Below are 16548 nucleotides of genomic sequence, written 5' to 3'. Positions count from 1 at the left end.
TCTGACGACTAATTCAGTACGTGCTGTGGTCATTATTGCTTGCATGGCACACCATGAGAATACCATTCCCCTCTTGGCTTCAGTCCTGAAAATCGCAACCATACCATGTCTACAACTTGCAGACTGATACACTGTCTGATTATGTTGCAAGTCAAAAAGCTTCTGATGATCAGTCTATCTCCTGAAACAGTCAAAGGGACAAAGGAATATTTTGCTGCTAAAATGCTGGTTGAGATTAGGCTCAAAAATCAACATACAGCATCCCATATTTTTACTCAACACTCAGACCTTAAACCCTGAAACAACAGTGTATTAGACCATTCATGTCCAATTTCCATTTTGTTGCAAAGATGAAAGAGGCTTTAAAACAATGAATGAATGTGCTGTATTTACTATTTTTTTCACAGTGTGAGTTTGTGTCTCCAGAACCTTTCAAGATCAAGCCATGAAACAAAAACAATGATTCTCAGTAAAGACAAGAAACAAAAGTGGATCCACACCTAATCCGGGAAGACATAATAGGAGATCATTTATATTTTAGCCAGATGCTGTTATTCAAAAAGACAAAGGGCCAACCAAAATATTCAAACACATTACTTTTATACTACTATACTATTATAATTAATATTCAGAGCAAAAGAGCTACATATTTTTTGTTTCTTTTTGTTACAAGGAAGACACGAGCTACAGAAACCTTGGTGTGGTTGGGTACATAAGAATTTACAGCCTTCTGATCATCTTATTTGAATATTGTCTGGAAATGGTGTTTTAACTATAATGTGATAATGAAGTAACATTTTCAAATTAGGCTGTTGTCCTTTTAAGTTCTTTTTACAAGTCTTTAAGCCCAAAACAGTGATCAATTTAAACCAGTGAACATTTGCATTAAAATAATTAACTTAAGAGGCACATAATGTTCTCCATTAGCCTCAATGAATGCATGAATGCCTTGAATCTGAATTCAATTGAGTTCAGTAGAGTGCCCATAAGTTGACTGAACATGTCCATTAATACAGTAGGCCTATATAAGGTACATCATAACCTGTTCAGTCAGGGCCAATTCTTCTCAACTCAGAAAATATTACTTCCACTAAAAGGCTAACTTAACATTTTCATATTTTATTTCACCTGACACTTGTCACAGAGGGAGAAATTGTTGATATTAACATGGCTTGAATGTATTATTAAAGGCAATTACTAAAAGAAAAAAGCTGTCCAGCTATTTTTTTTTGTAGAGGTTTCAATCAGTTTTAATGAAGAATACTGAAAATGATCCTAATTTTTAAGCATATTACAAATGAACTTCACATCTGTGCTGTTTCTCTTGACAATAACATAATATGTTCTTAGTTACTGATATATTTACACATAACAATGAACTCATTTGTGCTTTTTTAATTACTTTTACACCAAAAACATAAAATTCCCGACAGATATTGTATGTTTTAACACATCTGTTATGTTGATCTATGTGTCAGCTGCTGGCTGTGGATATGAAATGATATTTATTCATGTAATACATTTCCCCCCCCCCATTTGAATTAAAACTACTATATCTTCTGTGAAACTGCTATTGAAATGTTACAGGATACATACAAGATAGCCACAAATACTATCATTAATGAGTTATTAATGTTAGATCTCGGTTTTAATGTTTTGAAGAATCTCGTTTTAATTCTTAATTAGACTTCAAAGTTGAATCTTTATATTTCATTGCTAAAAACTGTTGTACAACAAAGGTTTTAACAACATTTAGAAAAGTAATGTTGCAATTTAGCCTAGCCTCCAGTCATCAGTGGCAGCACCGTAGACTGAGTGCATGACATGGCTTACTCTGCTTGCTAGCACCCTTTGCAAAGTGGCGCGTTATTTCAACTTTGGCTGCCCGTACATTATCTCACTCTGAAGTGCCATGGGTGTATTTTGAAAAGCTGCTGCAGGACTGCTCAATAACAAACTCTTTTGTAATGTTGCTTCAAGCACTTGACGCTACCACTGCTGCTGCTCCGTTTTATAAACTAGCAGTCTGGCCATGTTGCTTCAGGATGGCTTTTTGGGAGAATTATCTTGTTTGGAGTTCCTGCTGCTGATTTTCCCTCCATTCATCGACTGTTTGACACAACTTTACCAGCCACAAAGGTGAACCTCAGGCCAGGAGCTGCAGTTTTCTGCCCTGCTGTCAGCAGCTTCAACAAGGTAGGCTAAGTGCTGCTTGTGCTAACATACACTCTGTGTGTTAATGTCTTTGCTCTTTTAAGTTGTTTTACGGGTTCGATGTCATGAAGTTCCTGCTGCTGTCTAGCTGTATGCAGTTTTTGCATTGGAATTAGTTGTTGATCACTTTCTTATAGTGGCTGAACTCATTTACATTGATTATTGTTAGGCACCTGCATTGTGACGCATTCATGCTGTTGACTAGTAGTCGTGAATTATGAATACTCAATACTTGAGTATGATGTGTTATTGCCTGAAGTGGTAATGTAGCATTTCCCCCCTGTTGCTTGTTTTGGGGTCTTCCTTTTAAGTCACTGTAAACTTGGGTTTTTGGTAGAGGCTAATATTATAGGCTATAGCTATTATTTTGAAAGATGTAATTATGGCGTTTGTCTTGCAAATAGCCCATTCACAAAATTAATATTGGCTTCATGGTAAACTCCCATGGCTGTTGTCACACAATAGGTAGTCAGTCACATTTTGTCCATGCTTTTCATATTCAGCAAATCATTAGAAATATTTCACTCAAAACAATAGGTTTATGTGATAGCTTGCTTTACTGTTCTTCATATCATAATTGCATCTAAACTACTTTGTGTTTTGTACTGCTGCTACACTCTAGTTTTATTCATTGCTGACATTGAGCCTGTAGCCATACAGGTGGGCATCTGCTGCATGTAAGAAATACATACTGTTACTTCATGAGAAGAGACTGCCTATGCAGGTTTGTGATTTGAATATGAATATATAGTCATTTATTGAGTTTAGAATTTTCCTAGTCTGGTGTTTGAGGTGAATTGGTGGGTTTACGTCTATCCATCTCAATTCAACACATAATATATTCCCCACAATGGTTATAGAGTGTATAGGGAATGGCCACATGGTGGCCCACACATAGCAGATTCCTTATAGTCTCTCCCCAGTCTCCACTGTGGTGAGCTCAGTGTATGGGTGTGGGGCGTGGCGAGGTCAGAGCCTAGATATCAGCAGAACTTCAGTACATGAGTTTAAGAATAAAATAACACTACATACTAAAATAAAGAAAATTCACTAAAACAAGGAGTGTGATAGCAAAAATCCAACCACCTTTTTGTTTGAGTGTATATGGCAGAATAATACACAGAACTGCAGAGAGATCAGGCTGTATTTCAGCTTACATGGCTGTGAAAGATGCTTCTTATGCTTTAATAGTAATCAGTAAAATCTTGATTGAGTTGAGTTGTTAGGTGGTGAAAAGATGCTCTGATGATTTGCCAGTGTTGAGTGCCACATTAAATCATGAGAGAAGAAGCATGGATAACAAATCTGGTTTTGAAGAGGTTAACAGCGGTTTATTTCAGCTAATAGTAAAGCCAAATTCATACTTTCCGCCCATGTCTGCAAGGGTCTGCGCTAGTGTTCTCACAATACTAAAATTATGACTTCGATACAATAGCTGCCTAAATATCTCGATACCGATGCTGAAATGATACCACGGCAAAACCTGAAACATCAGGAAAAGTAATGGAATAATATACTAGAAGACAAAACATGGAACTTGAACTGAAAATATTTTGACACTGTTTAAACTTTAATCAATTGCCATTGCCAATTGCCTAGTTTTTACCAGAGTTGGGCATCGTTATTGCAAAATATTCTATTATTGTCAATGTTTTTAATATGTTAACAAAACTGTCACTGTCAATTGTGTTGACAGTGTTTGAAGGCAACGTGGGGTCCTTCTCTCCACTAATCTGTGAAGCTGCTTAGTGGGCCAAGGACCTCTCTAACAGTTTCTGGTGTTGCCATGTCTGAGTCTTTAGGCATTAGGTGCCACTTTTTTCTGATTTTCAGCCAAAACAGCACATACAGCTTGTTGCTGTATACACTATCTGTCCACCATCTCAAGGGTGGAGTTCCAGTGTGTAGGCTCATCGTGAATTAAGTTTTGCTCAGGTAGCTTAAAGGTCTTCTGTGTCTCCTTCAAGCTTCTTATCATTTTGTTTGATCTGGAAAAGGCACTCAAGGTTGCCCGGAGCCTGGACAAGCATGTTGAGACACGGTCCAGACCTATATCCTTGCCTACAGCCAGATGAAGGTTATGGACAAAACATGGTATCCAAGTGTAGCTCTCAAATGCCTATTTGTTGTTAGAGGCATTGTCTTTGAGGCATTGATGATGAGAATAATAATAAAAAAATGTATTCAGAATAACACAATTTTCAGAATAGACATAGCGCAAATCTGACATGAATGAACTAGGCGATGTTAAGGGGGTCAGTTGGATCGCCAGAATTTGGTTGACCTTCAATTTACAGTACAGATCCACACGCCCAATATGTAAATCACATGTTGTCCTGAATAGTTATATGGTTGCCAAATGCTCCTTACAGAGGAGCAATATATTCAAAAGTTGACTTTTTAGCTTTGAAAAAGACATGAGACTGATGTCTGGATGTGGGTGTGTCCTGTTGCAGCTTGCTTGTCAAAAATGGTTGGCAATCTCTTGCGATCTCAAGTGCTCAGAAACTGCCAAAACAGCTGGAGAAAATTGAGAGAGCAGACTCAGAAACGAGCATGCGGGATTGCACGCTCAAATCTGATTCTGCTCTTACGAATCCGTGCCTGTGCGCACTCACATGTTGACTTGCTGACTGAGTAGTGCTCAGAATTTGTTTTGTTCTCTCTCAAATCTTTTGTCGTCAATATACTTCCATAGTTTACAGATGTTATGGCCAAGTGGGAACATATACAAGGAAAAGAAGATATGACCTAAAATTGAACCCTGTGGGACGCCGCAATTTATGTCTGGTGAGGAGGATGATAAATTGCCTACAGTGAAAGAAAAGGTTCTATGGGAAATGCAGTAGCTGAGCCACCACATTGCTGTATCTCTGATACACACCCAGTGCTTGAGGCAGTCAATTAAAATTGCATGATGTACAGTATCAAAAGCCTCACTGAGGTCTAAAAGGATTAAGATCGAACATTCCCCAGCATACACTGTTAAAAGAAGGTCATTTGTTACTTTAAGAAGGCCTGTCTCAGTGCTGTGTAGCACTTTAAAATCTTATTGGAATTTTAAGAAAATGTTTCCAAAAAGAACAACTGGTTCAAAATTTCTCTTTTTAAAAAAAGTGTAGCTGTAGTAGCTGTATTTCTGAAAACTGTGGTATCTAGAAAAGTTGAATGGTAGATAAAACAAATGGTACCAAATGTAGAAGGCTTTTGCATTCAAGTTCAAGTTGTCAACCTTATATTCTCTATGATGCACTCTACTTTAAAAGCTGCTGAGATGTTTTCAACATTTGATTTTAAAATAGTGAGCCCTCAGTGGTTAACTATGAGGTCTATCTCTCTCAACAGGACTCTAGAATTATGACAAGTCTTTCGTTATGCCATAAAAGGCAGTTTAATAACCTTCCATTTAAGTTCAGCCTTTACACTCACTTTAAAGACCTCCCTCTGTGGCCTCATTCTACCATTCATATTTGCTCAGCTGCTTTGAAAGAGGTACATTACAAAGAGTGATATATGATTATCTCTACAAGTCTCAAGTTCAGGTTTGCAGAGGGTGAATTAGTTGTCATTCCCTCTGAACCAATGATTTGCTTGCAAGGCCTCTTTGAACATTTTCAAATGGTTGATGAGGTCACAGGAAGGGGAATTTAATGCCCAAGTGCCTTCAAACAGCAGTGAAAAGGCTTTACATTTTTGACTTTTTATTTTTTGATAAGAGAAACAATGTTGGCAAGATACGTAGTAGAAACAAGTACATAGGTCCTCAGTGTGGTTTTCATCTGCCTCAATAGTAACAGTACTGGGAAGTGCCATAAAGACCTCTGAGAATATATTCACTGAGGTACAGCTAAAAATAAAATATGTGACAAAGTCTAGGTGTATAATTTTAGGGGTGAAGTGAAGGAGTAACATCTACAATTGCTTTGTATTAAGATTCACAAATATGTTGTGGTTAAACAATACTTAGACCAAAGGTCAAAACACATCATAATGATGTCTCTTAGTCTTTTTTTATCTTATTGGCCTTTTTACAGAATAAAAGATGAATAAAAACTCAACAAGGGGCAAAGAGTTTCCAATTTAGTAACAACTGAAATGAAGCAAAAGGATGAGCACTTGAAAAATGTCATCCAGGACTTAATGTTTTAACAAATATCACACAGTTACTGTACAATTATAAAATAAAACAGCAAAGTCTAAGGTGTGTTTAGAAATTAGATACTCATTGATTAGAAATATAATAAAATAATACATTTAAACACTGTTGAGACACTGACATGGAAGGATATAACTGCAGTTATAATAAAATTGCGAGGAAATATTAAATTCAGTATTGCCCAACAAATCTATTATCTGTCCATCTATACCTACTCATCCCTTGGAGGGGAGATCCTATCCCAGCATGCATTGTGCAATAAACAGGAAAACACCGACTCCTTGTATGTCTCTGAGCTGTGGAAGAAAACTAAAATCTAATTTGTTTCTGTCTTCCTCTAAGGGTTTTTACATAAGGTTACACTGTAGTGTATAGATATTTACTGACAATTAAGATGGGAATCACCTGGACAATGTTTGTTGGTTAGTTGCTCTAGTTGGTTTTTCAGTGCACTTAGCTGTGGGTTCATAGCTCATTTGGAAAGAGAAGCTTATACTGCCAATGATCCCGAACAAACTTTCACTTTTAGTTTTTGGGATTTATACAAACTCAGATTAACGGAGGTTCATGGGTACATTTTGATGTCAACAACAGCGTTGCACAGATTACTGATGGGATCATCATTTACTTTTATGTAATTAGAGATAATGCACACAACACACATACAATAAGACCTTTACAAAACTAGGATTAAAGAAAAATAAAAATCTGTGATCTGGAAGGACACCACCAAATAAAGGAGAGGAAAAAATCTTGTCTGGGTCTGTTATAAGTATAGTACTAATAGTGGCTAAACATAGTGACTAATGTTGGCTATGTAGGAAGCTGTTATTCCATAATTTGTGAGAATACTTATAAGACAGTTAATTATTCATATGGAGAGAGTCACGCTCTGCAGAAAAATTCAAATGTTATGATTTTGCATATGTAGTTCAATGTGGATCTATGCATGTAAAAACATTTGTCTCAGGGGTCTCGATAAGAAAATGTATTTGTAACTGCTTTGCTGACAATGACAAGACAATGTAGTTAACTGAGGTGATTTTATGGAAATACTGGTTAATTTTCTTCTCTAATCTTGTCTTCAACTATTAAGACTACTAGAATAAGGTTGTTGTTGCTGCACACGGCATGTTAGTCAAGGATCCGAGGAATATCGATAGTGCTTTTAATGCTACATTTGCATCCCGTTAATATGCAGATTGTATACAAATGCAATGCATGCATACATGCACATATCAGTTTATCAGTAAATGTAATTGTATTTGTAATTCTGAGGCCTAAAATTAGGCTAGAAGTTGATTTTGATACCCCGATGGCTAAGTTTTATACCATAGTTGGGCATCGTTGTTGCAAAATATTCTGTTATTGTCAGTGTGTTTAATATGTTAACAAAACTGTCACTGTCAGATGTGTTGACAGTATTTGTCAATCATTAGGAGTCTGATTTGTGACTGTCAATCAAAAGTCAATCAAGTTATTTTGAAGACATCAAAAAGCCTCTCCTACAAATCACTACAAGATGATCTCTATCTGATATGAAGCATTGTAATGCAGGAAGTATCCTGAAGTTTTGTATGTGAAATTCCTGCGGGTCACAGTTGCTCTAACAGAACAATTGGTTTTGATAAAATAGACAACACGGTTTTGAAACATTTACAATGCTTTTTTTTATCCTTGTTTACAACAGAATGTCTCACTGCACAAGAATGAATCAAATTTCTCCTTTTATATGGAAAATATTGTAAACGCAACGGGATGCAATGAGCCTTTATCAATACCGTTTGTTCATTTCAAAACAGCACAGTTAAATTTTTCTAAATGGTGTAACAGGGAAATCGACAACTTTACAGTATGTGATTAGTGGAAAAAGATGTAGTTTTATTTTAAAAAATTATCAAATTAAAGATAATAGCCAGTTAAAATCAGTCACAATCCCTCAAGAACATATCCATATATAGACATATATACAGAGTGTGTGTGTGAGTCTCCTGCTAACAGCCCAATTAATGGCGATGGCATTGTTCCGCAGATGAGGTGAGAGCAGCCCATTATATGTCAGCCTGACTTTGCCTCCTCCTCTCAGTGCCCCAATAGGGCTCTTCTCTGTGCAGACCTGTTTTGGAGTAATGCCACAGATGGTGATGAGCCTGTGTAATCTCTGTAGATTTCCACGGTTTATAAACAGCAAGACAAGCAGCAGGTCCCTCCGATCTGAACAAACACTTCTAAATCAGGGGGTGTTTATCATGCCTGTTTGGGGTGGAGGTTGTAATTATTGCAAACAAGAGCAAACATGCAAAGAGAAATGGATTTCACAGATCTAATTGATTGGGGAAAGAGCAGCAGATTTAGCTGCTGTAACCAGCTCCCCCTCCCCGCTACAGTGCTGCATGAGACTATTAGATTTATTGTAGTTTATAGCACCTGAAGTATTCATCATTTCAAATGAGATGCATTCAAAGCGATACGGGGTGCATTTCTTTTCCTAGGGCTGAATCTGAAAAACTTAAGCACAGTTGGAAATGGCTCATTGCTATGTTCCTCACAGAAAACAACAGATTTCTGGATCATAATAGTGGAGACCATGAATCTAACCCTGCATGCACAGACAGAGAGAGTGTATCGAGATAATTGACAAATTCCTTGGAGAAAGGAAATGCTGCGCACGCTGAAAGTAACATCAGTGTTTGCTTTCTGTCTGGCAAAAGAATCACACTATTTTGATGTATTGCCTCACCCCTGCACAAAAATACATTCTTTTTGTCAGGTGAATTCCTTCCCAATTTTCCAGGCAACAATAGGAACATCAGGAAATTGGTTTGATCCATGACAAGTTGACATTTCATTTGGAGAAATCAATCAAAATCTACCAGCAAAAAGGGTGCATGAAATGTGTCAAATGAAACTACTGAAATCAAAAGTTTTATTGGAATTGTTTTGGAATATTTATCAAATAAATGAGATATATCAGAGCGCCACACAAATCACAGGAGAACTAATCAAGATTTTTTTCTTGCACTGTTAGTGAGAGGTAATACCCAGGGGAAATTATTATTATCTGCAAGGCTAGTTTTGTTTTCTGGTGCTTTAATGTGAAAAATTTAACAGTACAAAAATTACAAATTGGAAAATGTTTTATGATCGACAGTATGAGACATTAAAAATCCTTCCATTGTCTGTGTGTAGCACTGTAATACAGGCTTTATGTTAAGTATGCTTTTGTTTTTTGTGGTTCACCTTGTTTTACATGTACAGCGACTAGAGAGTCATCTAAAATTAGCAGCACAGTTTGAGAAACAGCAGGTAGTGCACCCTACTAATAGACTCTAGAGGTGAATTAGCCATTAGCTGAAAAGGCTAATTCACCTCTAAACCAGATGTCTTGAGTGAAAACGTGAAACTGTAAATGGAACACTGAGAGAAGTGCTGAGAGAAAAATGTGTTGATTAGACCAAAGTAAATGTACAACAGTGTAGTACAGCCACTGTAAAATCTTCCACTTTTTGAGTAAAATATATTTGGTTCCAAAATATGATCACAGTTAATGTCTACAGGGACATAAAACTAGAAGATGATGTTAAAGTTTATAATTTGAAGTCCAGGTAATTTGTTTCACTTGATAATTCTCAGTGAGGTTTTTGTCTGGCAGAACACCACTTTGTCCTCTGGGTTCTGGCATTGTCACCATGGCAGCTTTGTTTTGACCAAAGAGGACATATCGAAATACTCTCTTTAGGGGAGAGGTGCAAATGCCTCCTAATGGATCTGGCGAGACACCTGTCAGGTCTGCAAACAGAGCCATGGTAAGCACACAGCACAACAACAGACTAATCACCCTGCTGTGGTCTGACAAGCTGTTTGGGAGACATATCTTAAAGTTTGAACTAGCTAAAACATGATTGCACTTTCAAATAAAAAGTGTAAAAATGTAAACATCAGCAGGCTGTTATACTGTATACTGTATTAATTTGTCAGTGGGGTACTTCGCTTGACCAAAAACATCATTACACAACTTAGCCTGACTGCATGTTTCCTTATGTACCATCACTTATTTATATCAGTTTATTTTACTTTGATGTGAGCAAAGCTTGTAATTGCATATACCTCAGTCATGTTTCCTTGATGAAATTTTTATCTATGTATGAATTATGTATTAGTTATGCATAATGCACTGATGGAACTTTTTCTCCAAAACAAAACTTATGAAAGTATTTTTTTTTTCAATTTCACTTGGTAACTTCCATATATCTGATGCTTAGCAAACTCAGAGAAAACATTTTACAAACACCATAATAATATTGGCAAACACTACTGATCAGAATGTTACAGAATAAGCAGACCTCTCTGTTAAATGTGTTGACCACGATGTATTACTACACCCACATGCATCACTCTGTTTAGGTTGAGATGTTTTACAGCAGTCTTTCACTGGTTTGCAACGAGTGTATTAGTCATTCCTTTCAACCGCTGAGGCAAGCAGTAGAGGTCTTAATACACTGGAGTGGACGCCAGCCACTGGCTCCAGGAGGAAGTGGTGAGTGTAGAGGCCTGTCAAGGAACAGGTACATGTGCTGCGAGTGAAAATAAGGTTGTGTTTTAAATTAGACAACATACAATCTTATTTGGCACACACACCCAAATATTTAGCTGAAGTTGAATATTTTACCTGCAGAGAGAGAAATCCATTTCAGTGGCAATAGAAATGCTTTATGGTAAATGGAGCTGTGTGATATTCACTATTATTCGTGATGATATGATATCATGTTAAACATAATTCCATCATCTAAATGAATGATTTCAGTTTGCAATTGCAATTAAAACCTACCAAAACAAAACAAAGTTTTTTGTTGTACATACGTGAAGAGTGTGGTTTGAAGTTATGCATACCAGTGGAACACAGTTCTTCACATTTTAACATGAATGTAATAATTTTGTATGTGATCTGCATACACTTGCCACATTGTGATGTATATACATATTACTAAAACTACCACTTGTTATGGTATTGATTTCAGCAATATTGCCATAACCAGGGCTAACCAGCAGCTGTCACACTCTGATAATTATGACATTATTTGTATATCAAACAGTTACCTGCATGGACTCTTGCTCTGGTGGAAAACATGTAAAGTTGTTTTTATAACCACTCCACACAACAAAAACAACAGCAGTTAACAGAACTGTCTGACTTTCTATTAAATCACAACTAAAGTTATGATGACTCAGTCATTAAAGTAATAGAATAGTTTGGTGTGTTTTACATAATTACTTTTAATGAAAATATAGTTTTATAGTCTGAATGATCGTATGAACAACGTTCAATCCTTATTTATGTCAAAGAATATTGGTTGTCATTTTTACAGTATTTCGCCAGATGCCAATTTATAAAAAGTTCAAGATGTGTGACACAAATCACAAAGTGTGGATGCCATTCTGCTGTACTTATCAAGACTATTGTTTTGCAGCTCTATTACACTTGTGTGTGTGTGTGTGTGTGAGAGAGAAAAAGAGAAGGATGACAGAAACAGAGAGAGAAGGAAAGAATATGATATCAATACTAAGATTGACTCAGTAGGGAGAGGATATAGAGGCAGAAGCTGGCATGCTCAGAAGATTGGCAGCAGGGAACAGATGGTCAGGAGGAGAAAGGAAACATGACCAGGATGTGTAGTTATGCAAAGATAAGCAAAGGAGGTGCTGAGAGTGCTGATGAGCTATGAGACACTGGCATCATAATTCTGTGTAACACAGCTATCCAAGTATCAAAACTTTTGGTAACACTTCCTGCTAAAGAAGTCGTGCAATGCTTCTAAAGCTTAGTACTCATTGTTTCTCATTTAGTGCGTAATGAATAAAAGCTGATAGACAACAGATGTGGTGCTTGTTTTTTGTTTTTTTTGATTGATGGAGCTGTTTCGGTTTCATATTTTTGGATGTTGTACATCAATATATACGACAGATATAATTATAATATCAGTATCATTTAAGTTTATGTTATAGCTGCTTAATGTTGTCTTTGTTTACTTTGACGAATGTGATGCAATGACCTTGATGTTTAAAGTGACATATTATTTTCTTCCAGACATCACAACTATCATAACATTGGAGCTTAAATCTTCATTTCAAATGTAAATATTAAATTGCTGTATGCAAATGAGTCTGCTTTTGTCAGAGCAGCATAATGACAATAAACAGCAGCAGCACTGACCAGCATGTAACAAAACTGAGACAGGGGACTTAAAATCTCGCTGTTAATCTTGCGCAAGTCCATATCAAAGTGATTCTGGCCCCAATGATCACCGAGTGAGAAATCCACCATGGGCAGCTAAATCCTGAAATCAGCCCATTTTCCATGCAGTGGTCTGTGAGAACACCAGCTGCTGTGGGCTATCGTGGACGTGAGCCACAAAGCACTTCACTCTGCATAACCAGGGCACTAGGTTTTGTTAGTAGTAGGATAGAGAGGTGGAGAGGGGAGCGTCTGCTGGAATATGCCTTCATACTGGTCTCATGGGGGTGGTGTGTGCCCTTGAAAAGATGCTTGATTCGTTAAGACAAAAGGGCAGTATTGATTTGAATTATCACAGCTCCACGCTCCTGGAGCTGTGCAGTAACAATACAGTAATTACCATGCACCTCTCCTGGCCCAAAGATGACTCATCTTTCAGTAGTAGTTTCAGTAGAAAATAAGGTGGGGGTCTGTTGTGTCACCATGTTTATTTAACATTTCATTTGCAATTAATGAACCATGCTATGGTTCTGCCCAGTATTTCTGTGAAGTCAGTAATACAACAGTGCACTGTGGTACTCTGCTGGGTATCCTTGTAAGCACTTCTACATTAAATGGTGTTGAAATATTTTACTCAAGCGCACTCTCAAAGCCAGAGCTGTAATATATGTCAGGTTACTTGAAAACTGAGGACAATGTTGGATAATAGGGCTTTTAGGGAATATTGTGTAAATATTTGCACTCTAGTGCGTTGTAAGAAAAATCTCACCTTTCACTGTATATTAAAATACTCTTTGAGGTTTTGCCTTGTAATTTGTTGAGTTACATGTTCAATATTCTTGAGCAGCATAGTGCTTTGTAGTATAGTTGTTTGAACTGAGAACATGATTGTCCTTGGGCCTGTTTCAATTTACTAAGTTACCCGGATAACTTTTAGTAAAACCCAGAACCAGTGCTTTAATGTCGGTCCATGTTCCAGATGTGAGAGAGTTACTCAGCAAAATTATCTTTTGGCCTTAGTTATGGTTTTGACCACCAGTGGCCTGTATTGACTACTAACCAGCTGACTCATGCCTCCTTCAAATTTCAACTGGAACTGGAGCTCAACTACTAATTGAATTATCTATATGTTTAGCGTATAGCGTGCTGAAGTCTCAAATGGAGCCCTCAAAACAAAGTATACCTTTGTAAAGCCTAAATTGTTAAATTTTTGTTGAGAATGAGAGATGTTGATTCCCATCTGTTAATTGGGGGTACTGATGTGTTATGTTGTACTGTGTTGCATTATATTGCAAAATGTACATCATTAGTTGCTGTACGTTCAGCCACACTAGCTAATATTGTCATGGTTTTGGGTTTGTGTCTAGTTGATTTCCTGTTTTATTTTGAAATACTCTCCTTCCCTTATGTGTCTGGTAGTTTTGCATCCTGTCATTGATTGCTTTGATTGTTTTCACCAGTGTCACTTAGTTTCACCTGTGTCTCGTTGTCTCCCATGGTTCTAGCGTCCCTTTTCCCCTCGTGTTGTCTTGGACTTGTGTGTTTTTGTATTTTGTCTTCTCCCTCCTTGGAATTATTTGCCTGTTCGGATGGCAACCTGGTTTGCTGATCTGTCTGTCTGATGACCACTGTAAGGCTTGTGAACATTATTAAACTGTTTATCTGCCCCTGCCCTGCCTCCTAGTCTGCATTTGGGTCCAGTTCTCAGTTTTTCCTGTTGGACACTAAATGTAACAAATACTACTAGGAATTTTAATAATGACCATTAGGTAAACTACATAGGCTAAACCTCTTCAAAATCTAAATTCACTCACAATTCATTAATTGATTAAGACAATATGAAGCCTCTTTGTGTAATGACTGTTTAAGGTCTGATGTTACTGAAGAGACTTTTGTTTCCCTTCATCTGTCTGTGACATTGCCACACAAAGCTGAATCGCTTTTGATTTGATTGTCACTCGTCCAGCTGACTGATGCTTCAGCTTTTTGGCAGCATATGGCTGATATAAAGAATGCATTTTTTTTTTTTTTTAAGGTTGGATAGCTGATCAGATTAGACATAACATATGGTTTCACTCTTATTGGAAAACAGTAATCAGAACCTGCATGTACAACAATCATGACAGGGCACACTCAATATATTTGTGTATCTTTGATGCTGAAATTACGTGAGATGCATACATCTCCAGACAACACATTTGAGTGATTACTTCTAATTTTGCAGCATATGACGTCCATAGAGTGCCGACTTGCATGTTCTTTGGTACAGAAAACCCATTTTTAAAAGTAGCAGTTCCAATGTCACATCAATAAGGTAATAAACAGAATAGTATTCCCACCAGCCATCAATAGCAAATATTCTTACAGGGATAAGGAAAGGCACAAAGAACATAAAGCTCTGATTATGACATGTTGCTAAAGTTCAAGCTGTACAAACCTTGAGAGAGCAGATCTTATTTCCCAGTGGAGCGCTGACAGGAAAAAAAACACGTGTCAGACACACTGGATTATAACAGACTGCTATGGAAAGTAGTATGTAAAGTGTTGTGGTATTGTTGGAGTCTGAGCTTTAGCCCTCAGAAAGGCACCTTACATCCATGAACAACTTTATTACTATTTCTACAGCCTTTTATTTAAGCAAGTACAGCTTAGCTTATGCAGATAGTGAAACTAATAATTATTTTTACACTATCAGCTTTAAATATGAATTTCATAATAATTGGCAGTGATACAAGTGATACAGGAATGCTGTGTTTCTATTTGCTACCTCTTTTACATGATAAACATATGGGGTGAACAACAAATTAAAGGGATATTTCAACACTACTGTATATTCTCAGGTAGAATATTATGCATGTCTGTTCCAGTTTTCTGAAATGTTGCAATAAATTATGACCCATTCTCATAATCATGAAAAAGGCCTGCAATGTACTGCAAAGTACATCCCAAAACAGTCAAATATGCCAGGAAATCTTTCAAAATAAGACAACTTTCAACACAGGGAGACAGAAGTGCTTGAAAATGTGTTTGATGAAAAACAGGATTCAAAGTTGTAATCTCAGTGAGAACATTTGCATTATGTATTTAGTAGGTTGTTACAAAGGGATGGGAGGTTGGCTACGCTTTCACAGTAATAGTCTTTGTATTCCTAATGTGTAAAACACAACTGTAAAACCCCCTCAAGGTAAGAACCAAACTGCAATGCTTTTGTGAGTGATACTTTTAATTGAATCGTATTAATTAATTAATTAATTAATTAAGGGTGTGTTGGGAGCTAATTAGTATGAAAACTGAACATTTTAATCTCTGATGTTTCATGATATTTCTGAGTCATAACAACACACATGCATACTGGGAACACAATGTTTAATACAGCATTTTCAATTATGCACACAACTTGTCTCTCGTGTGATTACTTAATGCAGAGTTGGTAAACCTAAACCTGATGCGTCTATCTTTTTTCCAACCAACTTTAGATGAAACCACGCCCACTTCTCTATGACGAAAACCTTGACGGCTGCGTTCCCCTGGAAACGGCGCTGATGCAGGTCCCCGGTATTAAACAGGCCCCGGGGGAAAATCATTAAAGACCACAGTATTATCACGCTCGCTGCAGCCTCTCCTGATGTCTGTCGGGCAGGGCTGAGCACCTCCACAAACACACCAACACACGGAGCGCAGCGGTCAGCAGATCAGACGGGCCGTGGTGGCTATTACTCGAGTTGACAACAACCACGCTCGTTACTGTAAGTGTAATAAAACCCCTGTGAGTAAAAAGCAATGTTTTATCAATACACCTGTTCAACAAGCTTAACCGTGACCACGTTGAAAGCAATATTTTAATCTGCTCTGTCTGTAGTCTCATCATGTTTTACACAAGCACAGCATGCTAGCTTGGCTAATAGTGAATTGTTAAGCTAAAATGAAGCTGTCTGTATGTAGTCTA

At 37.2% G+C, this 16548-nt stretch overlaps 1 protein-coding gene across 1 annotated transcript in view; it reads left to right on the top strand.

The window, feature by feature from the left end:
- Positions 1-1798: 1798 nt before the first annotated feature.
- cadm2b (cell adhesion molecule 2b) overlaps positions 1799-16548 on the top strand; it is a 164811-nt gene continuing 150061 nt past the window's right edge. The window contains exons 1-2 of the mRNA XM_044202895.1: positions 1799-2196; positions 16079-16348. The gene's annotated coding sequence lies outside the window, so the exon portion shown is untranslated. The remainder of the gene's footprint in view (positions 2197-16078; positions 16349-16548) is intronic.

This window comes from Siniperca chuatsi, linkage group LG7 (assembly GCF_020085105.1).
Source record: "Siniperca chuatsi isolate FFG_IHB_CAS linkage group LG7, ASM2008510v1, whole genome shotgun sequence".
Lineage (NCBI taxonomy): Eukaryota > Metazoa > Chordata > Actinopteri > Centrarchiformes > Sinipercidae > Siniperca > Siniperca chuatsi.
Note: the sequence above shows the minus strand (reverse complement) of the source record. Positions and strands in the feature narration are given on the sequence as shown.